Consider the following 27,243-nt stretch of genomic DNA (forward strand, 5'->3'; position numbering starts at 1 on the left):
TGAATAATCTAATTTAAAATGTGTAGAACTCATAGAGAATTCACCAAAGGTGTCATCCAGGCAGCAAGCAATCATGAATAAATGCTTGTAACCATTAGTTAGAAGAGAAATAACAAATTAAAACAATGATACAATACTACTGCACACCAGGATTGATTAAATTTTTTTTAAGAATATAAAATAACAAGTGGTGAGGTCATAGAAAGATTGTTATTCCCATATGCTCCTGGTGGAATTTCAGAAGAAATACCATATGACCTAGCAATCTCTCTACTGAATATAAACTCCAAAGCAATAAAGACCAAAGTATTAACAGGTAGATCCATACTCGTTTACCACAGCACTATCCATAGTTGTTAGTAAGATTGAATAAGTACGTAAAAGGATACAACCCTAATGCGCACATTGCCTTATTTTAAACCATAGAATCCCCCTGTACATTTTCCACAACTACTTGATCCATGTACAAGTTCCACAGGAGGACAGTGAAGTGTTCTGGAATTTCCATTCTTCTCAAGTTTATCCGTAGTTTGTTATGATCCACACAGTCATCTGCTTTGGCATAATCAAAACACTAAGTAAGCATCTTTCTGGTATTCTATGCTTTCAGCTATGATCCATCTGACATCAACAGTGATATATCCCTTGTTCCACAGCCTCTTCTGAATCTGTCCTGAACCTCTGGCAGCTCCCTGTCATTGTACTGCTGCAACCTTGTGGGATGATTTTGAGTGAGCAAAATTTTACTTACCTGTAACATCAGTGATATTGTTCTATCATTTAAGCTTTCTTTTTGGTCACCTTTCTATGGAATGTGTACAAATCTGAATCTCTTCCAATCATTTGGCCAATTAGCTGTCTTTCAGCTTTCCTGGACTAGATGAGTAAGTGCTTCCAGTGTTTTATCAGCTTATTGAAACATTTTACTTCATATTTAATCAGTTCCTCAATCCTTATTTTTGACTAATGCTTTCAGTTCAGTTTGAGCTTCCTTCAGCACCATTGATTCTTGCTCATATGCTGCCGCCTGAAATAGTGAAATGTCAATTATTTTCGGTACAGGACTCTCTGTATTCTTCACATCTTCTTTTGATGCATCACTCAGTATTTTTCCCATAGAATTTTTCTATAATGCAACTTGAGGTTTGCATTTTTTCTTGAGCTTTTTTTCAGTTTCAGATAACCTGCGAGTGTCCTTCCCTTTTAGTTTTCTAATTTTAGACCTTTGCATATTTCATTGTATTTGACTTTGACTTCTCTCTCATGCTGCCTTGTGAAATCAGCTCTTTGATGTCATCAGTTTTTTCCATTTGCTTTAGCTATTCTATGAGTAAAAGAAAGTTTCAGAGTCTCTTCTGACATCCACATTGTTTTTTTAATGACATTTTGCTTTCTTCATGAATGTTCTTGATGTCCTCCCACAGGTTATCAGGTCTTCTGTCATCTGTGTTCAGTGCAGCAAATCTGTTCTTGAGATGTTCTCAATATTCAGGCGGGATAGAATCAAGGTAATATTTGGCTTGTTGGATTTGTTTCTGTTTTCTTCAGCTTTAAGGTTTCATTATCTTTGAGCAATTGATGGTCTGTTCCACATTCAGCCATTGGCCTGCTTTAACTGCTGATATAAAACTTTTCCATTGTCTTTTCACACAGATATAGTCAATTTAGTTTCTGTGTATTCCATCTGGAGTAGTACCCATGTATAGTTGCCTTTCGCATGGTTGAAAAAAAGTATTTGTTATGAACAAGGCCTTGGTTTTGTAGATTTCTACCATGTGACCTCCAGCTTCCTTTCTATCACAAATACCATATTTTCCAATCGCTGTTCTTTCTCTTTGTCTTTAACTTTTGAGTTACGATTGCCAATAATTATCAGTGCTCTTTTTTCTCTTCTGTGCTTACTGTTTTTTACCCCAACAGTTTTATTGGCATAAAATTCACCTATCTTACAACTCAATATTTCAATCGCATCAAGAAGAGCTGTACATTCATCTCCATAATTAATTTTTGAACATTATTTAAATATTTATACTCATTGTTAATAGCTTTCCATTTCTCCCAACCTCCCCTTCTGTAACCCCAAGGAACCATTAATCTAGTTACTGTCTAGCCTGAATTTCATATACAGAAAGACATTAAAAAGAAAACAACCAACAACAATAAAAGTAAAAGAGAGCAAATCCTCAGTTGAAAAAAAAGCATAAAATATTAACTCTTAGAACAGATTTAAATTCATGATAGAGAAGATCAAATGATAAGGTGTTAAAGTTTAACCTAAATGTATGTGCAACAATCCACTTTACAAGGCATTTTGCATGTTAGAAAGTTTATTCACGTCCCTGGCCCATGGTCAGAGAGGATTCACCAGAAGATAATACATTTTCACCAGAGATACATTAAGATAGTATATTTTGACCTAACGACTTTTGCCATAATCCAGTTTACAGTGCTCTCTGTTTAATAACAGGGCTATTCATATGCCTCAACTCTAAACGCTTAATCTGTGTCTAGACACTGCAAATGGATTCTGGGCCTCCACTGTCAACCATAGCCCTCTGCAAACCAAGTGTTCACAATTTAAGCACTGATACCATTTCTTCCCTTTATCATTTACAATCCTTGAATCACACAGGCTGGTGTGCTTCTTCCATCTGGACTTAATTGACACCTAACTTAGTTGGCTGTATCAGTACCTTGATAGTATGTTTCAACAATTTTATGCAGAACCATATAGGTAGAAATCTTTAATTTTTTTCACTAGCCTTTGTGGTTAGTACCAAAATTCAAATAATTACTTCATTGATTATATTTCTTCCAAGATAATATATAATCCTATCAGAGACAGCATTGTAGTTCAAAATTGATTTTGAAATGTCCTTTTTGACAATGAAGACAACTCAACTTCTCTTTTATTATTCCCAGCACAGGAAATCATTAGATTTTCTGATTCAAAATGTCAATACTATTCTGTTTATATCTATTAATGATTAGGATATCAATCTTTATGCGTTTCATTAGGTTTTTTTTATGACTTCCACTATTCCTCGATTCAAACTTAAAGCAACGCCTCAGCTGTATTTCAAGTGCCTGAGGGGTCTCATCCTCTGTCACTATCTTTGTCAATGTTTTGCTTCATTTATTATCTGACAGTGTTTTGAAGCTATTCATAAGGTTTTCAGCAGCAACTTCTCTGAAGTGGGCAGCCAGTTCTTCCTTGTTTGTTCTTAGCCTTGAAGCTCTGCTGAAACCGGCTCACGCTGAGTGACCCAGATGGTATTTGAAAGAAGAGTGGCGTAGGGAGATAAATGATAAGATAATACACAAACCACCATATAGCAACGCAAAACCCACCACAGTATGACAAACAGACACGTAGGAGATGAACTGACAGACAAGTGGTAGATTGAATAAAACATATCTAAAAACCAAAGATGTGGGCAAGTTTGGAAGACGTTATGCTCGGCAAAGTTACCCAGTCTGATAAAGGTAAATACTGTATAAAAGCACTATTATAAGGGAAAAGATGGCTTTCACACCAAAAGAAGACGACTGTAAAGCATATGGGGGAGTTGAGATGGGGAGGAAAGTGAGGGAGGGGTAAGAGAAAAAACAAAAAATGAAATGAAAGCATTAAAAAAAAGGAATTTTGAAATGCAGCACAAAAGGACAGAGAAATGGAAAGAGTAATTAATAAACAAACCAGTGAAGTAGAAATTCCAGTACTTCCTAAATTTGGAACGATAGAGGATGTAAGAAAGAAAGTGCCAGGCTGTCGTGTAGCATGGCAATATGCTGCATTCTCACTTACAAGGGCGCTCGCTGCTTCACTTTAGCCAGGTCCTTTGGTCTCGTCAGGTTTTGTTTATTCTTTTATTACCAGATGTGTACTTATGTACTGGTACATCCGTTTTCATGTTATATTTTTAAAATCTTGCTTTCACTGTATATAATTCCCTAATGACTAATAATTTAGGTATCTTTTATTTTGCATAATTTCTAGTTGGGTGTCCTTTATAGGGAAAGTTCATATCTTTCCCATAATTTTTATTTTCTGTTTTATCAGTGCTTCTGAAAATTCTTTCCATATCCTTTGTTATGAAAAATGTTTAGTTTGTTTATAGTTTGCTTTTTATGTAGCTATTATTTCTGTTTTTCTTTATTATCTTTATTTATTATAGAACAAGAGGTTTTTTTAATGAAGCCCTGCTTATAAACTTTTTCCTTAATGTATTGTGCTCTCAGAGTTATATGTACGAGCTTTGTGTAATAAATCATACAAATTTTTATCTTGTTATATTTCAGAAGTATTACATTTTTATATTTAGGTAGATGGTCTGTTTTGAGTTAACATTTTATAAAGTAGATGGTTTAGATCAAGGTTCTTCGACCCTACACTTTTAACCTTACCTGTTGACAATAGACTGTTCTAGACTTTTGTTTATTCTTTCATCATTACCATACTGTTGTGATTGATATAATTTCATGATACATTTTAAAACTGGGTGTGAGTTCTCTAAGTTAAAACTTTTTTAAACTAAAAAAAGTGGGTTTACTTGTTTCTTACATCTAATACAGGTATTATATGCATGTGACAATATTGTAACAAAACTATAGAAACATTTATTAAAAACGTGAAACCTATTTTTCTTGTCATATCCTTTATGTAAATTTATACACTGCTCCCAGCCCAGCCCCTGGTTTGACTTTGCTTCTCTCTCTCTTTTTTTAATTGTGTATTGGAGAGAGGTGGGGTATGGAGAGGTTACATTTCAGATAATCAATTTTATGTTAAAATACTAAAGCTATTTTCTAAACTCCCCCCATAATTGGCCTGCCCCCAACTTTTGTATTTCTACCACTTGTGGAATACTGCTTTCCCCTGCACCCATGTTAATACCTCCCTTTCATCCCTCCAAGACAAAACAAGAAAACCCCAAGCCAAACTCAATGCCATGTAGTCCATGCAGGCTTATACGGACCCAATAGGACATGGGTTTTAAAACTGTCCTTGTTGGTTTCCCAAGACTAACGTTTTATGGGAGTAGAAAGTCCCATTGTCTGTTGAATGGCTGGTGATTTGAAACTGCTTAACTTTGCAGAATACAGCCCAACCAACACATAACCATCATGCCACTAGCTCACCCCCTTCCCAATCTCCCCTCCACCTCTGGGGAACCATCAAAGTCTGTTTTCTTTGAAACCTTTTTTCTTTTTTTTAATTCTTTTTTTTGTTGTTGTTTTTTTATTATTATTATTTTTTTTAATTTTAACAATTTATTGGGGCTGATACAATTCTTTTCACAGTTCATACATATACATACATCAATTGTATAAAGCACATCTGTACAGTCTTTGCCCTAATCATTTTTTTCTCTTTTCTTCTTTTACATTTTATTAGGGACTCAAACAACTCTTACCACAATCCATACATATACATACATCAATTGTATAAAGCACATCCATACATTCCCTGCCCCAATCATTCTCAAGGCATTTGCTCTCCACTTAAGCCCCTTGCATCAGGTCCTCTTTTTTTTTTTTTTTTCCCCTCCCTCCCCTTTCCCCCCTCCCTCATATGCCCTTGCCTCATCTTTTTTTTAATTCTTAACAGTGATCTTGTACAGCATTTGCCCTTTTGAAGTGTATTGTTGAATTATAATGCACAGACTTTTGTTGGAAATTTTTGCACTTATATTCATCAGGAATGTTGTTCTGTAATTTTCTATTCTGGTAATTCTGTTGCCTTTTTTTGTAGAATCTTCATGAAATGAATTTGGAGTTTTCTTTTAATTTTCTATATTGTGAAATACTTTCTGTAGAATTGGCGTCAACTCTTCTCTGAGAATTTGGTAAAATTCTCCACAGAACTACCTGACCTTGGACTTATTTTTGTTGGAAGTTTTTTAATTACCTGATTTCTTTCTTTTTTTTTTCTTCGTTCTCAATTGTATACATTGTATTTCCTTTATTGCCATCTTGCATTGGCTAGAATTGTTGCCAGTATGTATTAGAGTGGGTACCCTTGCTCTGTACCTGGTCTAGGGGAAAACATACAAGTTTAAAATCTTTATATAATAATGATATTGTTGGGTTGTTGTTTTATATACTTTCTTTTAGAATCTGAGTTTCCTTAGATTTCCCATTTTTCTAGAAGTTTTTCTCATGGATGGGTTCTCAGCACCTTTTTATAAAAATATTTTATTGGGGGATCATACAGCTCTTATCACAATCATATATACATCCATTGTGTCATGTACATTTTTACATTTATTGCCATCATCAAATTTCAAAATATTTTCTTTCTACTTGAGCCCTTGGTATCGGCTTATTTTTACCCCATCCCTTGTCCATGTTCCCTCCCTCATGAACCCTTGATAATTTATAATTTATTATTTCTTCCTGTCTTACACTGACCCATGTTTCCTTTCACCTACTTTTCTCTTATCCGTCCCTCTGGGAGTGGGTCATATGCAGATCATTGTGATTGGGTCCCCCTTTCTCCTCCCACCTTCCCTTACACTCCTGGTATTGCTACTCTCATTATTGGTCCTGAGGGGTCCACAGGATCATGGATTCCCTGTGTTTCCAACTCTCATCTGTACCCATGTACATGCTCTCATCTAGCCAGATTGTAAGGTAGAATTGGGATCTCATGATAGTAGGGGGGGGGCATTAAAAAATTAGAGGAAAGTTATATGTTTATCAGTGTAACACTGTACCCTGACTGGCTTGTTGATTCCATTTGACATTCCTGTTAGGGGATGTACAGTTATTTACAGATGGACTTTGGGTTCCCACTCCGCCCTCCACCAATTCACATTGATATGTTTTTTGTTCTGGGTCTTTGATGCCTGATACCTGATCCCGTCAACACCTCATGATCACACAGGCTGGTGTACTTCTACCATGTGGGCTTTGTTGCTTCCCAACTCGATTGCCGCTTGTTTATCTTCAAGCCTGTAAGATCCCAGATGCTATATCTTCTGATAGCTGGACACCATCAGGTTTTTTCACCACATTTGCTTATGTACCTGTTTTGTTTTCAGTGATCATGTCAGGACGATGAGCATCATAGAATACCAGATTATTAAAACAAAGTGTTATTGTGTTGACGAAGTAGTTGAGTAGAGGCCTAATGTTCTCTGCTACCTTAATACTTAACATGTAAATATATGTACATAGATCTATTTCCTTATTGTTATATGGAAATATATTAAAATATGTACATACCTGTATTTAGACCTCTGTAAATGCCCATTTGCCTCCCAGTTCTTTCCTTTTATTTTCCTCTTGTCCTGCTGTCATATTCGACCTTCATTCAGGTTTCAGTAATTCCTCTCGGTTCCATTGCCCTTGATCAAGCCCTACCAGGCATCCTACCCCCTCCTCACCTTGTTGTTCCCTTGTCCCTAGTTTTGTTAACACCCATTTCCATTACCCATTTCCCTTTCTCCCATGTCAACCCCACAACCTGCGGTCCCATTGCTTGCTCCTTCGGATTTTTTATGCTGCCTATATTATCTAGATAGACTTGCACAGACAATAATAAGCACAAAAACAAGACAAAACAAAACCAACTAAAAAGGAAGGGGGAAAAAAAGGCATGTGTAGATGGGGAGCAGGGCACTAATCCACCTAAGGGGAAGGTATTGCTTATATCTCCACAGGGAAGAGGGTGGAGACTTCAACCCAGTGCTCCAAGATGTGAATGCAACATACTGGCTTAATGCAGGAACCAGTAGAGAGGTCTGAGGGGCTGGCCCCAATCCCAACCATGTGGACAGCCGCCTCTCCCCCAGAAGAATGTACTTCATATGGCAGCACTGAAGCTACAGCTCAGGGACAGGGATATGTCTGATCAGAGCACAAGGGAGTAAATGAAGGGGGAGGAAAAGAGAATAGAGCACATCCTGGCTGACCAAGCCTTGAGGACAATAGCCTCTCTCAGAGCAGCCAATGCACAGAGAGGACCATATGGCCGGCCCCACTATGAGACACAACATCCCTCACTTAACCCATAGCCCTACAGGGGACAACACGAGAAACGCAGTGTGGGAATTGTGCCATTCTGACCCCACCATACTGAGGCAAAACATTAAGGGTATGCAATAAAACAACAAGGGGAGCAGAGCAATGAAGTCCCGAGGGAGTACCAAAAATAGATTTTGGGGGCAGGGTGTGGCACCCTATCAGACTCAACCAGAATATACTTCTGTTACCAAACAGACCTTGGAACTAATTATAGACCTTTTTTTTGGTCATTGGTTTGATGGTGTTTTGTTTTCTTTTGTTGCTTTGTTTTGCTCTGTTTTGTTTTTGTGCATATTATTATCTATGCAGGTCTATCTAGATAAGATAGGGGGAATAAACAATCTGGAGGATAAAACAACTGGACCAAAGGGAGTTGGAGAAGTGGGGGAAAGGCAGTGGTGTTATCAAACCTAGGGATAAGGGAACAACAAGTGATCCAAACTCGATACTGTGGATGGTATAAGAGGCCTGGTAGGGCTTGATCAAGGGCAATGTAACTGAGAGGAACTACCGAAACCCAATTGAAGGCTGAGCATGATAGTGGGGCCAGTGGAAAGTAAAAGGATATAGAGGAAAGAACTAGGAGTCAAAGGGCATTTATAGAGGTCTAAATACAGGCATGTACATATGTAACTATATATATGATGGGGAAATAGATATCTGTGCATATATTTATATGTTTAGTATTAAGATAGCTGATGGACATTGGGCCTCCACTCAAGTACTCCCTCAATGCAAGAATACTTTGTTCTATTAAACTGGCATTCGATGATGCATACCTTCCTGGCACAGTCGCTGAAGACAGTGGGTGCATAAGCAAATGTGGTTAAGAAAGGTGAGGATTCCCAGCTATCAAAAGATATAGCATCTGGGGTCTTAAAGGTTTAAAGAAAAACACGTGGCCATCTAGCTGTGAAGCAACAAAGCCCACATTGGAAGAAGCGCACCAGCCTGTGTGATCATGAGGTGTCGATGGGATCAGGTATCAGGCATCAAAAACAACAAATCATATTATTGTGAATGAGGAGAGTACGGAGTGGAGACCCAAAGCCCATCTGTAGGCAACTGGACACCCCCTTACGGAAGGGTTGCTGCGAGGAGGCCAGCCAGTCAGGGTACAGTGTAGCAACGATGAAATGTACAACTCTCCTCTAGTTCTTAAATGCTTCCTCCCACCACTATCATGATCCCAATTCTACCTTACAAATTTGGCTAGACCAGAGGATGTACACTGGTGTAGATAGGAACCGGAAACAGGGAATCGTGGAGAGATGAACCTCTCCTGACTAGTGGTGAGTGGCAATACCGGGAGGCTGGAGGGAAGGTGGGGTCGAAAGGGGCTACCGATTACAAGGATCTACATATAACCCCCTCCCTGCAAGACAGACAGCAGAAATGAGGGTGAAGGGAGACAGTATAAGACATGGCAACATAATAATAATTTATAAATTATCAAGGGTTCATTGTGGGTGGTAGGGATGGAGGGGAAAATGAGCTGATAGCAAGGACTCAAGTAGAAAGCAAATGTTTTGAGAACAATGAGGGCAACAAATGTACAAATGTGCTTGACACAATGGATGGATGTATGGTGATAAGAGTTGTATGAGCCCCCAATAAAATGATTTTAAAAAAAACACCAAACAGCAACAACAAAAGTCACAATTAAGAAAGGGTATAAATACTTCCAGGTCTGTTTGTTGACCTTAAGGAATGTTTTTCAGTCCTTTATGTGGGTTGCCATGCCCAAAGTCTGTTATTGTCATTCCTGGGGGGACTTACTTGCTTAGGTCCCCTTGTTCCTGTTATACACCATAAGCATACCGCCCCCCCCCCCGGTGTGGTGGGGTGAAATTGTGCAAAATTTCCCGGACTATGCTTCCAGTGTTGTCCCTCAAAGCGCTATGTGTCAGTGAAGGACATTGTGTTTCCTCGTTAGGCCAGGCCTATGTCCTCTCTGTGCAACTGCTCTGAGTAGGAATAGCGTCCTTGGGGCTTGGTGGGCCAGGATATATTTCACTCTCTCTCCTTCCCTATTCCTTTGTTCCCGTGTGCTCTCATTAGATGTGCCCCTCTCCCTGAGGTGTAACTTCATTCAGTGCTATCCTCTGAAATGAATTCTTCTGTGTGGAGGGGGTGGGGTATCCCCATAGTTGGGATTCGGGCCCGCCCCACAGACCTCTAATGGTCCCATGCCCATGCTAGTATGTTGGCATTCATGCCTCAGCGTGACAAAATAATCTGGTCCCTCTCTCAGTTTCCTGTGGAGATATAAATAATCGCCTCCCCTTTGGTGTGTTAGTGCCCTGTTCCCCCGCTACCCATGACTTTTCTTTTTTTCTTTCTTTTCCCCTCCTGTTTAGTTGGCTGCCATATGTATCCCTGGAATGGGTCTGGCACCTGCATAATATCTGGACCTCACCCAGGAATGTATGTATACAGTAGCTATTCCCTGTGCCCCTTTCTCTTTTTTTAGCTTACCTGAGGGGAGTCATGTTGTACTTTTCCATTTGTGCTTGCCTTATTTTGCTTAGCATAATTTCCTCCAATTCTTCCCCTGTGGCAATATGCTTCATGTGTTCACAGCTTTTTAGGGATGCATGGGACTGCATTGTATATATGTACCAGTTTTTTAATCATTTTACCTATTAATGGAAATTTGGTTTGTTCCCATCTCTTTGGAATCGTGAACTGTGCCATGATGAACATTGGAACACAGATTTGTGGTCATGGTTTGTTTCTTGGCTCTTCTGTGTATATGACCTGTGAGGGGATTTCTGGGTCATATGGTAGCTCGATTTCCATCTGTTTTAGATAATACCAAATCGATTTCCATAGTGGCTGTACAGGTCCAACAGCAGTTGAGAGTTCCTATCTCCCCATAGCCCCTGCAATACTTACTACTTTCTGATATTTTTAACTTGGCTATCTTTGAGGATGTTAGGTGGTATCTCATTTTATTTGCATGTCTCTTATGGCTTATGATCAGGAAAATTTTCTCATGTTTATTGGCCATTGGGATTTCTGCCCTTGTGAAACTTCTGTTCAGGTCCTGCGCTCATCTTCTAAGTGGGCAATTAGCTTTTTTCTTATTGTAAGCTAGCAGAGTACTGTAGATTTTAGTCCTAAGGCCTTTGTCTAAAGATGTGTTCCCAGTCTGTGGGCTCTCTTATTATTCTCTTGGTGAATTCTTTGGCCGTGCACAGGTGTTTTATCTTTAGTATCTCCCATTTTTCAATTTGTGCCACCTTTGTATTTGTTTCTTTCCATATTTCCATTAGCCTATGTATTCAGTGCACCAAAGTTCTCAGGTTTATCCCAATTCCCTTATAGGCCCTAATAATCTGGGGTTTTACCTCGAGGTTTGTGATCTACCTTGAGCGTATTCTTGTGCATAGAGTGATGTAAGGGTCTTGCTTAATTTTTCTGCAAGTAGATATCATTTTTTTCCAGCTCCACTTATTGAAGAGGGCATTTCCTTCTTATTTGATATTTCTTGGGCCCTTATCAAAGATCAGATGTCTGTAGGCTGATGCCTTTATTTCTGGGTTTTCAGTTGTTTTCCATTAGTCTGAGTATCTGTCATTATTCCAATACCATGCTGTTTTGACCACTCTGGCTGTATAATAGGTGCTAAAGTCCAGTAAAGCAAGCCCTTCCCACTCTGTTTTTCATCTTGAGGAGTTCTCTGCTAATTCTGGGCTTTTTTCCTCTCCATATGAAGTTGGTAATCAGGTTTTCTAATTCTTTGAAGAAAAATGATGGTATTTGTATTGGGATTGCATTAAATGTATATTGGGCAGAACTGACATCTTTACTATATTCAGTCATCCGATCCATGAATTACAGGATATTCTTCCATTTGTAGAGATCACTTTTGGTTTCTTGTACTAGTGTTCTGCAGTTTTCCTCATATAACTCTTTTATTTCTCAATTAGCAATAATTGTGCCTCAGGTAAACCTCACTGGCTACGATATTGCCAGTGCACAAAGCTGTCTCTTTTCTTTTTAAATCAGGTATATCCCTATATTATCTCAATGTGTTTAGATATTGTGAAGGGTACTACCCTTTTGCTCTCCCCTTCCGTGATCTTGTTCATTTTGGATAGCAGTCCGATAGACTTCTATTTGTTGATCTTGTATCCTCCCACTCTGCCATATTCTTCTATTGTTTCCAGTAAACCTCTTGTGGAGCTTTTGGGATTTTCCATATATAAAATCTTATCACCTGCGAATAACGATAATTTCACCTCTTCTTTAGCCAGGCGAATACCTTTGATATATTTTATTTGCCTTATGTTGTTACCTAAAACCTCTAATATGATGTTAAATAAGAGTGGGGGCAAGGCCAATCCTTATTTGGTTCCCTTTTTCAGTGGGATCGTTTTCATCCCTTTTCCATTGACTACCATATTCACTGTTGGTTTTTCATATATAACTTGTAATATAGTGAAGAATGTTTTTCCATTTCTATCTTCTTGAGTGTCTTAAATAGGAATTGGTCTTAGATGTTGTCGAATAGTTTTTCCAGATCTATCGACATTATCATGTGGTTCTTAGAATTTTTCATATCAATGTGGTAAATAATACTAATGGTCTTTTGTATGTTGAACCATCCCTGCATCCCTGGTATGAATCCCAGTTGGCCATGGGGAGTTATTTGTTTGATATGCTTTTGTATTGTATTGGCCAGTATGGTTATTAAAGAGTTTTATATTGATGTTCATTAGTGTTATTAGTGTGTAGTTCTTGATTCTTGTGGGTCCTTGCCCGGTTTAGGAATCAGAGTTATGTTCGCTTCATAGAAAGAGTTGGGGAGTTTTCTGTCTTTTTCTGTGTTCTGGAAGGATTTGTGTATGATTGGTGTCAGTTCTTCCCTGAATGCTTGGTAGACTTCTCCTGTGAAGCCATCTGGTCCTGCAGATTTTTTGGTTGGTAATCCCTTGACAACTTTGTCTATTTCTTCTGTTGCTATGGTTCTGTTGAGATCCTTGAGGTCCATCTGGGATAGTCTAGGGAGGAATTGTTTTTTCATGTATTTGTCCATGTCTTCCAAGTTGTTGAATTCATTGGAGTACAACCTTTTGTAGAACTGTGCATTCATCCTTTTGATTTCATTAGGGTCAGTTGTACTGTCCCCTATTTCATACCTCATCCTTGCTGGTGAAATTTGATCCTTCCTTTACTTGGTTAGCTTCCATAGTGGTCTGTTTATTCTGTTTATCCGTTCAAAGCACTAATTTTTGGCTGCATTAATTTTTCCTATAATTTTCTTTCTTTTTTAACAAATTAGGAAATTTATTAACCCAGCATCATTTGCTCTAATATTTCTTGTTGGCAGCTGCCACGTATCCGATGATTCTGCCTAGATTTCTCCATCCCTAAGGTGTCAGTTTGAGGCTGCCATCTTGGTTCTTATCCACCCTTTTGAGCCCCACCATGGCTTGAAGGACTGGTGGGCCACCCTCTTGAGGCCCTGGCTGAAGTGACACCCTTTCTCTGCCACCCCTTGTAGATCTTGGTCATTGAGCCGACCCCAGCAGCACCTCGATGGTGCAGGTGCCGTGCTGTAGAGGCAGCTCGTGTGTAGAACCAATTTTTGTCATAGATAGCAAGCTTTTTATGCTTGGCTAGCTTGACAGTGTACCAATTCTGGGACTTTCAGTTTTGTGGATATTTTTAGGAAGGCTGCCATAACTCTGACGCACTCCTGCTGGTTCACTTCTTTTACAGTAACTCCAGGCACCCTGTGGCCTCCCTGGTGCCAGCAAGGGGATAGGGCTGTTTTCTTTCTCATGACTCTCAGGCTTGACTTTGATTATTTAATTTTGCTGTTAAGATTGTCCTGTGTGCTAATTGCTGTAAGTTTTATTTCAGCATGGCAGTCATAAGACTCTTCCTTTTTCATGTGTGCATATATTGCTTTCACACTTTCTCTGATAACTGCCTTTCCTGTGTCTCAAATTTTTGGTACGTCATATTCTCATTCTCATCAATTTCCAGAACTTCTTAAATTCATCTAGCATGTGGGCCAGCCAGTACCCACTCCTTTTGCAATATTGAATTATGCATTCTCCAATTGGTTGTCCTTGTTTTCTTAATCATCCTTTTTTTAAATTTCTAGCTTTATGGCATAGTGGTCATGGTCAGAGAGAGAAATCAATGATGTCCATGTGCTTGAATTTACACAGATTCAACTTGTGTCTCAGCATGTGATTTGTCTTCAAATATGTACCATGCAGGCTTGAAAAGAATCTGATTTTTTTTTTTTTTTTGTATTTGGGTGGAGAGCTCTGAAAATATCTTTTCAGGTTAAGTTGTCTAATTGTAACGTTTAGATGTGTAGCCTGCTTGTTAAGCTTTTTTCCCTTTGATCTATCTTTCTCGGATAGTAATCTATTAAAGTGACCTACTGTAATTGGTGAGCCTGTAATTTCTTTTTACATCCTTTGGACTGTATGATTGATGAATTTCATCGGTCTCATTAGGCATGTACATATTTATTATGGTCACTGGTTCTTGGTCTACAAGTCCCTTGATCCTGATATAGTTCCCCCTCCTTAGCTCTTGTAATGGCTTGCACCTTGAGATCAAGTTTTCCTAGCATAATAAGGCAACTCCAGCTTTTTATGAATTGCAATTTTCTTGGTATGTTTTTACCAGCCTTGATTTTCAGCTTATTTCTGCTGTAATCTTCAGATGTGTAGGTAGCAGGTAGACAATTTGTGTTTTCTAAGCCAGTCTGCTGGCCACTGCCTTTTAATGCCAGAGTTCAGTCCATTGATATTTATGGTTATGGCATCCATCTGTGGGCTCTGTGCTGGCTCTTTTTCCATCGCTGATCTCATGATTTTCTCCCTCTCCTTGAAGTTTAACTGTTATTGCCTTGGTGACTTTTGCTTGGGATTCAGTCAACCTTGTGTGTTTTTTTTTTTGGCCTCTTGAGTGTTTGCCTGGTTTTCATTCATGAAGCTGGGCGTGTTTTCCTCTCAGAATTCCCTTGCTATTTTTGCCATTGACTTCCTTGTTGTTCCTTCTTCAGGTAGTCCAATTATTCTGTTTCTATTCATACTATAAGACATGGCTCCCCAGGCCTGCGAACCAGCCACGTGCTCCATTAGGAAAGATTGCGATTAAGCACAACCAGCCCAGAGGGGACCGAGGTTTGCTCTGAAGGGGCCAGTCTGCAGGTTCTGGAGTACAGCCGCCTGCGTGTGGACTGAGACCTGGATGCGTGCCTTTTCTGATGATCAACGTGGGTGCAGTGTGATGTATTTGATGCTGAGCAGACTGGCCGGCACATAACAAGTGTTAAATAAAACAATGGCTTCTGAAAAAAAAAAAAAAGACATGGCTCCCAGGTTTTCTTCAGCTTCTCTGATTATTTTATTTTCCTGTCTTTCTCTTTATTTTAAGTCTATTTGGTTAATCTCTAAGTCACTTGTGCTGTTCTCTGTCTCCTGAAGTCCATTTGTGAAATCTGTGAATTTGCTACTGACTTTTGGTGTCATGTCACTCAGGTCTTGTATTTCCCTTTGGTGTGTGACCTTTATCTTTTCTATCATTTCATCCTTTTCTGTATTGTTTCTCTCATATCCTGTATGACTCCCAGCAGCATTCTGAAGATTTCTATTTGTGGTAGATCAATGTCTGCTTCCTCTATGCACGTCATTAGGTTCAGGACTTCTTCAAACATTGCCTTTTGTTTCTCTTGTTTTTCCATTGAGGTTCTAGGGGCTAATTTATGTTTGCGTTGTGTTATTTTAGAGATGCCTACTATTTTCAAGAGATTTGAAGAGCACTGGGTTCTCTTTGGGGGCTTGTAGCAATGCTTCCTTGAACTGCTTGCCACTAATTGCGCTGTGGGGTTGGGCGAGCTCCTTTCGTGTTATTCTTCCTTGCCAACCAGTATTTTACTTGGAGGGAAAGTTGTATGTATGGCCCTTTAAAGGTTGTTGTTTGGGTGGTTGTGGACCAGCATGAATGGTGCTGCTCTGGGTAATCTCATAGATGCTGTGGTGGTATGGCCCACGGAGGTTGTGGCGCCTCAGAGGGCATGCAGGGGTGCCTGCTGCTGCAGAAGTGCTGCAAAGGGGAGGAGGGTGTGCCTGCTTTGGCATAGTACACGGTGAGTGGTGTGCGGAATTTCCCGTTGGCTTAATCGCTGTGTCGGTCTGTGGAGGTTCCTGCAGCAGCTTGGAATACAGGAGAGTGTTGGAAGAGCTGCCTTGGGCTGTGTGAGGCACTATGGCAGGTAGGAGGAAGTTCCTGTTAGATTTCACCAGGTTGGAAATACCTCGGTCCTGGCCTTCCCGCAAGAAATAATTCACGTTGACACCTGGTTTGTGATCCAAGTGATTACTTTATAAAGTATAGAAGCAGTTTTAGGAGTTAAAGTAAATGGAACACATGCGCGTGAGAGAACATGGCACAGCTATGCTGAGCTGTATGTAGTAGCTACTGGGGAGAGTGCCTGCAAGAAAAATTTACGGCTTTTCAGGGCCCTCTTTAGGAGGTATGGTCGACAATCCTGATTGACCCCATTGGCTGAATTGAATTCACCTGGCCCAGGTGGTGCCAATCCAGGTGTAATGCCCTCCTAGGTGTACTACGCCTTCTTGGCCTGGAGCTCCTCATACCTGTGAGGCATGTTCAATGGACACCCTTGTCCCTGATCTAGCTATCTAACATTTCCCCATGAAGAGGTATGGATTCAAATCTTTGGAGGTTGGGGTGACATCTCTAGCTGCATCCTGCTGGCAAAAGGGGTGGAGTGGGGTTTTTGTTCACACCCTTCTTACTCTATTGGAATGGGTTGTCTGTACAGGGCCCAGGATGGATAAGGTTGAGGTAGTCCTGCAGCTGGTCGTCCTTAAGCTGGCACACGTGGTTCAGAGACACTGGTAACCTGAGAATTTCTGGAAGAAACAAATAGTTATAGTGTATGTGAGACAGGGGTAACGTGAGATGGGTGTGCCCTTGGAGGTGAGTGTCATGGGAAGTTAAAAAAACGGGAAATCTTAGGCCTGGCACCCATGCATGTTTGTCCACTTTAAACACTGGAACAGGGTAAAAACATTCACTGTCTTAATGCCTGTGAGGAATCTGAGGTAGAGTTTTTTGTGGCGCATTTATATGCCCTGATGTGCCAGAGAAACACCCCCAACAGCTCTAAGGGGTGCTAGTCTGTATGTTCCGCTTATGAGGGGTCTGAGTGTAACAGCTTCCATCGTCACAACTGTGAATGGTGCCCAGGGTACAGGGAAGAAAGTGAGGTCAGGAAAGGAAGCCCAGTATCTAGGAGGATAGCACTGACCTTGCTGCCCCATTGATTGTTCATCCCAGGTTCCAGACCTGGTACAGCTCTCATGCTGCTTTGCTGGCTGGGCTGGACCAATCTTCCATGAGCAGATGTTCACCTGGTATGCGGGCACCCTCCCTCTTGGCTGTCAGCTGTAGGACAAGGGACACCTTGCTGGTCAGCTTGCTTGCCAGGGTGGCATGGCCTTCAGGCGGGCCTATTCCAGCTAGGGCAATTCATGCCAAGTATCCCCGGAGGCAGTTGATGGACCGTTAGCAAGTGCGGCCAGCACTTGAGCATACCTGATGTCCTTCCTTCTCTCCTCCTGAACTTGTACCTCCTGTTCCCTATTTTCCTTGTATCTCCAAAGTACCAATCCCGATGTAGAAAACAACAAAAAAATTATTGGGAGATCAGTCTCTCAAGGTCAGTAATGCAGTTTCAGCATGTACCTCTAGTGTGCTGTGATATTGGGGCCTCGAGCATGTGTCCCGGTTCGAGGGAGGGGGTGGGGACCCTAGTCTTTGCCGGCAAACTGCCCCGACTGCTTTCGATACAGCAGTCATTGGCCACCGACTTAGGTGCCTGTACAGGTCCTGTGGAGGAAATTACTGGCATAAGTAATTCACCGACCTCTGAAGGCAAATCTACTGCTTGGTGTGGCCTCCCAGTATCCTTCAAAGGTGAACGCTGGCAGGAGCAGGCTCTCAAACTTATGAAGAGGAGGAGCCTCATTTGTGATCCAAGTAAATTTTCTAAAAAGAATGAAAGCAGTTTCAGGTGTTACAGTAAACGGACCACAAGGGAGTGCGAGGGAACGTGGCACAGCTTCACGGGGAGAGTGTGCGAGAGACAATCTTCTGACTTTTCACGGGCCCTATTGGGAGGCATGGTCGATGATCCTGGTTAACTCCATTGGCTGAAAATTGAATTCACCTGGCCCAGATGGGGGTCAATCTAGGTGTAATGCTCACATAGGTATACTGCCCCTTCCTGGCCAGGAGCGCAAACCTCTGTGCATGTGCAATTGACACCCTAGTCCCTGGTCTAGCTACCTAACAATTCTCTCAGCCACTGGTGACCCTGGAGGACAGGCAGGGGCTCCTGCTAGGAAGGTTGGCAGAAGGTCCTTCAGCCAACTGGAGTTTCCCAAAGGCTGAGAAGGATTTCTGCAGGTTATTAGGCATGAGTTCCCAGGTGGTGGAAAGTGGGCAGGATTTCCCCAGCTGTGTTTCATGCCGCAGAAGGTGGAAATTCCCTTGGCTGGGGGAGGGTGAACATAATTGCCCTAAAGGTGAGGGGCCTGGAAGCCAGCAGTGGCATGTGAGAGGAAAGAGACATGCAAAACAACTGAGCAGCTGAAACTGGGAAGAAAGAGAGAAAAATGAAAGATTGCTGAGTCCACATTGCCTCACTTTGGGGCTTGGGGGGTTTAAACCCTGGTCAGAGGTGGTGAAAGCTGTGGCTATGTTGTAGTAAAGGTATTGGGCCGGAAAAAGGAACTCGGCTCTGGCCGAGACTGTGGAGTGCCTAAGGTTAAACCTTAGCCGTCTTCCACGGTGGTAAGCCAAAAGCCCACAGCTCCTCAAAACCTAGGGGGTCTGTGTCTACTTATCTTTATGATGCTCCACTTGTGACCCAACGGTGTGGAATTCCATCTCAGTTACTCTCCTGCAGATTTCTGCAGAGTCCCTCTGGTATGTGTTATTCAGTCACCATGTTGCCAGAAATCTACCTGATCTATTTTATTGCTAGCGGTCTGTAGAATTTTCGATATCAGTCTTCATTAATTTAGGTCACTACTGTGATTTTAGAAATTTGTCCACTTTATTAAGTTTTCAAATTTATTTGGACTACAGTCTTTGTAGAATTGTGCTATGTTTTTCGACGTTTTGGTGGTGGTGTGATTTCATTGTTGTCATTTCTTATTCTTAATATTTGCATCTTTCCTTTCCTGTGTTAATTTTGCTAGTGGTGTGTCAAATTTCTTAATCCTTTAATGAATCAATTTCTTGTTAATTTTTTTCTGCTTTATTTGTTTCTACTTAAAATTTTACTATTTCTTTTCTTCTGACTTCTGGTTACTGAAAGTTTATTTTGTTGCAGATCTAATGTTATGCCTCTTTTTGTCTCTTCTATTTTGCTGCATTTGCTACTATAAAATGCCTTCTGAATACAACTTTTTCCTCTGTCCCCAACATTTTGATATGTTTATTTTCATTTGCTTTGAGGAATTTAAAATATTCCTTTCTTATTTCTCTATTTACCTGGTCATATTTAAACAGGGTTCTGTTCATCTTTATAGAGTTTCATCCCCTACAATCTGTCATTCAAGAGTAGTATATTTAAATTACTATTGTCAATGTATTGGCAATTTCTTCATTATGAGTTTAATGCATTTTGAGTGTTTGTCATTGTGTGCATATATTTAGTTATGCCTGGTGTTCTTTCTTTTCAATCATTATTTAATAGTTATTCTTTTTCTTACGGATTTTGACTTTTTTTAGTTCCAACTTTTTAAAATCTTTTTTTCTTTAGTTCTTAAAAAAAAAATCATTTCATTAGGGGCTCATACAACTCTTACCGCAATCCATACATACATCAGTTGTGTAAAGCACATTTGTACATTCATTTCCCATCATTCTCAAAAGATTTGCTCTCTTCTTCAGCCCCTGGCATCACCTCCTCATTTTCCCCTCCCTCCCTGTTCCCTACTCCCTCTTGAACCCTTGATAATTTATAAATTATTTTGTCATATCTTGCCCTGTCTGACGTCTCCCTTCACCCACTTTTCTGTTGTCCATCCCCCAGGGGGTCACATGTAGATCATTGTAATCAATTCTCTCTTTCCAACCTACCCTCACTCAACCTCCCCGTATCGTCACTCATACCACTGATCCTGAGGGGATCATCCACCATGGATTCCCTGTGTTTCCGTTCCTATCTGGACCAGTGTATATCCTGTAGTCTACCCAGACTTGGAAGGGAGAATTCGGATCATCATAGTGGGGGAGAGGGGAGGAAGCATTTAGGAACTAGACTCAAGTTGTATTTTTCATCTTTGCTACATTGCACCCTGATGGCTCATCTCCTCCTGGAGACCCCTCTGCCAGGGGATCTCCAGTGGCCTAAAAATGGGCTTTGGTTCTCCACTCTGCAGTCCCCCCCTAATTCACTATAGTAAGATTTTATTTTGTTATCATGATGCCTTATACCTGATCCCTTCGACACCTTGTGATCCCACAGGCTGGTGTGTGTCTTCTATGTGGGCTTTGTTGCTTCTGAGCTAGATGGCCGCTTGTTTACCTTCAAGCTTTTAAGACCCCAGACGCTTTATCTTTTGATAGACTGACATCATCAGCTTTCTTCACATTTGCTTATACACCTGCTTTGCCTTCAGCAGTTGTGTCAGAAAGGTGAGCATCATAGAATGCCAATTTAGTAGAAGAAAGTATTCTTGCATCGAGGGAGTACTTGAGTGGAGGTTCAATGTCCTTCTGCTACCTTAATAATCATACTTAATAATAATCATACCTTAATAATCACTACTTTTAAAAATTGCCAGTAACTTGATATATGTTTTATTCTATTGTTTGATATTTGGTCTGTTTTTGTGTTTGCATCTAAGGTTATTCCTAATAAACAGCAGAACATATGGGCGAGTTCTCTTTTCTTATCCAGTCTACTACCCTCTGTCTCTTTACTTGTGCATTTCAGACATTACCATTCAATGTCATTATTGATGTTTGGGGTATGTGTGATTGCGTTGTGTTACAGGTTTCTTTGTTCTTTATAAACTTATGTGAATGTCTTGTTCTTTTTTTCTTTTTATTTTAATTAACTTTTTCTAGAGGTCCGTTACTTCCTTTTTAAGTTTTTGATAAGGTTTTAACATTTTCTTGGTTACTTCGTAATTTATTGTATTCTTCCCAGATTTGAGAGTCGTTTGTATTTTATGAACTGCTTTTTTTCTTTATCCCTAAGTGTTTTGTATCTACAAACACTGTTTCCACCTATTTTTTTGTATTTATCTTCATTGCACATTGATATCTCTGATTCCTTGATTTTAGTTCTTCAAGTTTTATTTTGACTACTGCCATAAGTAAGTCAATGCAAGTTTATGTTTGCTATTGTTAATTCTCTGTCCAAAAGACTTGTCTTTACTATTTATTCTGTAGCCATCCTGTTTTCTATGAATTCCTTTAATTTATTCATGCATAAGAAAGCTATTTCACTCTAATATTTGAAGGATAATTTCATTTCCTAGGAGATTCTTAGTTGGCAATTTTTTCTTTCAGAGTTTTATATGTGTTGTTTCATTATTTAGATCTTCTGTACTAGCTGATAACCGATGAACCGATAAGCTTGCGTAAAGATTCATAAACCCAAAAACTCCATGGAAAGTTCTTCTCTGCCCTAAGGGTATGTGTGAATCAGAGTTTACTAGACAGTCTCATTTGCCCACCACTCCCCCATATTATCTTTTGAATGTCTCGAGGTCTGTAGTTGAGGACATTTTCTCATTTTAATAATTTGCTGCAAGTTCTCTGTATCCTTCAAAACCATGAACCAATATTTAATTCTGTTCAAAGTTTTGTCTATGCCGATTGAATATTATTGGTTATGGGTTGAATTTCATTCCTCCAAAATGTGTTTTAGAGCTTAAGCTCTTTATGCCTGTTTTTTTAAAATCTTATCTGGGGATGTTTGTCTTTGTTATGATAATTGTGGTAGCTATATAATTTGGTGTCAACTTGTGAAGGGATGGAGGCTACCCTGTCAATCAAGTCACAGCTTGATGACTTCATTTTGTGGCACAATGGAGATAAATAGCTCAATGTTGGCTAGACGGACACACCCTGCCTCACATTCTTATTGATAAGCCACATGGAGCTGCGCTGATAGAGCTAGAGCCCTGGAGCTGGAGGAGCGAGTGGAGACCCATGCCCATGCTAAGCTCCTTCCACTACCATTAGATCCTCAAGCCTTTTCACCCACTCGCCTGTGATCGTCCTGTGTTCTGCATCATTGCATGTGCTATGTGAGTCTGAAGAAGAATTTACAGACTGGTGTCAGACATATGAACTTTATCTGGACTGAGCTGGGATGGTTTCTTAATATACAATTACTCTTTATATAAAGCTCTTATACACATATAAGTGTCTAACAATTTGTTTCTCTGGTCTATCCGAACATTATGGTAGCTAGAGGGGGTACTAGAGAAACAAATCATGAAGATGGAGAGTGGATCCTTATTTGACCTCTGCCTTATGGTAGTATTTCTTCGGTCTAACCACAGGTCAAATATGTCCATGCAGTTTACTGGGTTTTCTGGAAAGAATATGGAAAGTTAAAGTTTTGATTTTTTTCTTTGCTTATCATTTTCGGCTGTGGCCTTTGGTTATTCCTGTTTGAAATGGCTAAAACGAATATGATTAATGTATATTTTGGGCTCAAGGGGCGAAATTGATACTTGAATTTCTCAGAGACCATGCTACTTAGTGAAAATGCATGACAGAAGGTCCAGCCATGGTGTGAGGCAATGCAATCAGATGCCTAAAGCAATATTTCATATCAGTGGAATAGTTCAGATGAAGATTAAGATTAGATAGATAAGGATTGAACATGAATGTTTTAAGAATTGAGTTTAGGATCTTGCTATACTAGCTCTATACTGTTTTTTTCTGTATTGTTATTGATATAATGATTGATAGAAATCATTGGGAAGTATAACTAGTGTGTAAGCTAACTGCATCAGCCATTAATATGAATTTTTAAAATGGGTTTAGAACACGCCTGCAAAGAAGCTTCTGAAAAGCAAAGCCCCACCCTTTTGAGTGCTCAGGCCATTGTAGACTTGTCTTGGGTGCTGTTGACAGATCAAAGAAGAAAAAAGGGACCCTTTGACAGATTGAAGTGAAAAAAAGGAAACCTTTTTTGTGTTTTTAAATTTTGAAGGAGTGGCTTTTGCTTGAAGCTGGGGAAAAAAATCTGGAACCCTGAAGAAACTCCTCTCTAGGACCACAGGGTGAAAGGGACCCTGTGGGCAGGTTGAAATGCTTGCTACATTACCACCTAGCTCCACTTGTTGAGTGGAAGTGTGAGAAATGCGCACATAAAGAGATGGGTTGAGTCTGGCCACTGACACCCTAGTTCACAGGGACTAAAGGAGAAAACAAGGGTGAGTTGACTGGTCTGAAGTTCATGACTTAGCACAAGGGGCCGAGGGTTGTTGAGAATGTGTGATGGGGCCCATGATCTAAAGGCAAGGCAGCCAATGGGAACCCTGGTGAGGCTAAGTGAGGCAGCCCACACTGAGTTGACTAGAACCCTGTGAGAGAAAAATTTGTTTTATTGAATGCTTCTGTTGGGGCTCTTACATTTCGTATCGCAATCCATACATTCATCCAGTGTGTCAAACACATTTGCACACAAGCTGCCATGATAATTTTCAAAGCATTCCCACTTGAGCCCCTGATATCAGCTCCCCATTTCTTCCCCCTCCCTCCTCCACCCACTTTCCATCACAAACCCTTGATAAATCATATATTATTTTCATATCTTACATCACCCCTCACCCACTTTTTGCTTATTCGTCCCCCTGAGAGGGGCGTTATATGTTGATCCCTGTAATCGATTCCCCTTTCTCCCCAATCCTTCCCTAATCCTCCTGATAACTCTAGTCATTGTTAGCGCTGATGGGTTTATCTATCCTGGATTCCCTGTGTTGTGGGCTCTTATCTGTAGCAGTGTACATATTCTGGTCTAATCTGATTTATAAGGTAGTTTTGAGGTCAGGATAGTGCCAGGAAGGGAGCAACAAAGAATTAGAGCAGTTGTTCTCAACCTTCCTAATGCCAAGACCCTTTAATACAGTTCCTCATGTTTTGGTCACCACCATCCATAAAATTATTTTTGTTGCTACTTCATAACTGCAGTTTTGCTGCTGTTATGAATTATAATGTAAATATGTGATATGCAGGATGTATTTTTGTTGTTACAAATTGAACATAATTAAAGCATAGTTTAATGACCCTTTCTTGGGTCACCTAAGACCACCAGAGGACATAAATATTTCACAATATGTAATTACATATTTTGTGATTAATCACTATGCTTTAATTATGTTTAATTATATTCAATGACCTAATTTTGGGAAGTGAATGTCCTTTTCCCTTTCTTTTTTAAAAATATATTTATTTGGGGCTCTTAAATCTCTTATCACAACCCATATATTAATCCAGTGTGTCAAGCACATTTGCATATATGCTGCCTGGGAGGGGGTTCTAGGTTGATCCTTGTGATCCATTCCCCCTATTTCCCCCACCCTCCCCGAATCCTTCTGGTATCTCTACTCTCCTTGTTGCCCTTGAGGGGTTTATATATCCTGGATTCCCTCTGTTTTGGGCTCTTAACTCTAGTAGTGTGCATGCTCTGTTCTAATCCAGTTTGTAAGGTTCAGTTCTGCCTGATACCTGAGGTTATGATAGTGAGGTGAAGGCAGCACCAAAGAACTACAGGAAAATTGTGTGTTTAATTGGTGCTATACTATACCCTGACTGTATTCTTCCCTGTGACCCCTCTGAGGGGATGTCATTGTCTACAGATAGGCAATGGGTCTCCACTCCATGCCTTCCCCACCATTAACCTTGTGTATGGTTTTGTTCTGAGTCTCAGATACCTGATACTTGATCCCATTGACACCTCATGATCACACAGTGGTATGCTTCTTCCATGTGGGCTTTGTAACTTCTCAGCTAGATGGCCACTTGTTTATCTTCAAGCCTTTAAGACCCTAGACACTATATATTTTGATAGCCGGACACCATCTTCTGATAGCTTTGTTCCCCACTTTTACATATGCACCCATTTTATCCTCAGCGATCCTGTCGAGAAGGTGAGCATTACAGAATGCTGGATTGTTAGAACAAAGTGTTCTTGTGTTAGGGGAGTACTTGTGTTGAGGCCCAATGTTCATCTGTAACCTTAATTCTTAACATATAGATATAAGTACATAGTTCTATTCCCCTCTTGTTATATATAAGTATATTTACATAGGTAGATGCATCCTGGTTGTTTCTTCTATTTTTTACTTTTCTCTTGTCCCACCATCATGTTCAACCTTCATTCAGGTTTAGTAATTCCTCGCTGCTACATTACTCTTGATTAAGCCCTACTAGGTATCCTATGACTTCTTCCATTGATTTTAGTTCACTTGTTTTTCCCTTGGGCCTGGTTTCATTCCGTCCCCCTTCCTTTTTTCTACCTTCTCTTCTGCCATATTGCCCTGGAAGCATTGGTCCTGTTCTTTTCATCTCTGAATTATCTATCCTGTCTATCTTTTATAGGTATACAGGCAGATATATTAGTAAGTGAAATACCAGGAAAAGCCAAATAAAACAGCAAAAGAAGTCAAAACCAACAAAACAATAATAACAACAAAACTGAAACAAAATAGCAATAACAAAAAGAAAGCCACTCCCCTAAATGGAAAAGCCTATAGATAGTTCAAAGTTTGTTTGTTGGTCTTTATGGGTGTTTTCCAGTTGGTTATGATGGGGTGCCACACTGTCTCCAAAGTCTACTTTAGTTATTCCCTGGGAGTTTCATCACTGCATACCCTGCTGCTCTGCTACATGCCCTCAGTGCCCCGCCCCAGCATTATGGGGCCAAGCGTGCACTATTTCCGCACTGTGTTTCCAGTGCTGCCTCCAGAACCATGGTTCAGTGAGAGGGGCTGTGTCATGTTGTGGTGCTGGCCCTACATTCCTCTCCGTGCATTGTCTGATCCAAGCTAGAACATCGTCCTTGGGACTTGGTGGGCCAGGATGTCCTCTCTTCCCTTGCAATCCCTTTTCTTTCTGCCATGTGCTCTATAATGATGTTCCCCTTTCCGCAAGCGGTGGCCCCATTTCAATCTTTTGAAGTACATTCTTCTGAGGTAAGTTGGGTGTCCACATAGTTGGGATTGGGGCCGGACCCACAGACCTCTCTATTGGTTCTCTGGTACATGGCTGGTATGTTTTATTCACGTCTTGGTGCATCAAGTTGAAGCTTGGTCTCTCCCTCTCTTAGAGATTTGAACAACACCCTCTCTTTTGGTGGGTTAGTGCCCTGCTCCCCCTGAACCCATGTCTCTCCCCCCCCACCCTCATTCCCCCTCTTATTTAGTTGGCTGCCATATATATCACTGGATTGGGTGTGACCCCTGTCATAGTTGCTGGACCGGGATGTATGTATATTGTAGCTTCCCCCTAATCCTCCCCCCTCCCCACTGCTTTTTAAAATCTTTCCTCCATCGACTCATGTTGTATTTGCCCTTTGTGCTTAATTTACTTCACTTAACATGATTTCCTCCAATTCTTCCAAAGCAGCAAGTTATTTCATGCGTTCATTGCAGCTTTTTAGGGATATGTGGTACCTAGGTATGTAGAACAATTTTTTGATCCGTTGGACTGTTGATGGAAATTTAGTTGTTTCCAACAACTTGAAATTGTAAACTATACCATGATCTGACCCGGGAGATTTTTTTTTTTTGTGATAACCCTTTGATAACCTTGTATATTTATTTTATTGCTGTGTCTTTTGAGGTCCTTGATGACCATCTGAGATAGTGAAGGGAGGGATAGTTTTTACAAATATTTGACCATGCCTTCCAAGTTGTTGAACTCATTAGAGTAAGGCCTTCATAGGGTCTGTTGTAATGACCCCTGTTTAATCCTTCACACTTGCTATTGAAATTTTTATCTTCCTTTTTTTGGTTAGGTTTGCCAGAGGTGCATCATTTCTGTTAATCCTTTCAAATAACCAACTTTTAGGTACATTGTTTCCATAGTTTTCTTGTTTTCGCTCTCATGTATCTCAGCTCTGATTTTTATTATTTCTTTACTTTTGCTCTTGGTAGGATTGTTCAG

At 40.3% G+C, this 27,243-nt stretch overlaps 1 protein-coding gene and 2 pseudogenes across 3 annotated transcripts in view; 1 reads left to right on the top strand and 2 right to left on the bottom strand.

Annotated features, from left to right (window-relative positions):
* Nucleotides 1–27,243, top strand: part of AKAP10 (A-kinase anchoring protein 10) — a 223,565-nt gene that overhangs the window by 53,770 nt on the left and 142,552 nt on the right. The gene's annotated exons all lie outside the window — the stretch shown is intronic.
* On the bottom strand, nucleotides 11,948–12,023 carry LOC142447431 (U4 spliceosomal RNA; annotated as a pseudogene).
* On the bottom strand, nucleotides 13,350–13,825 carry LOC142444319 (small ribosomal subunit protein eS19 pseudogene; annotated as a pseudogene).

Source organism: Tenrec ecaudatus, chromosome 4 (assembly GCF_050624435.1).
Source record: "Tenrec ecaudatus isolate mTenEca1 chromosome 4, mTenEca1.hap1, whole genome shotgun sequence".
Classification (NCBI taxonomy): domain Eukaryota; kingdom Metazoa; phylum Chordata; class Mammalia; order Afrosoricida; family Tenrecidae; genus Tenrec; species Tenrec ecaudatus.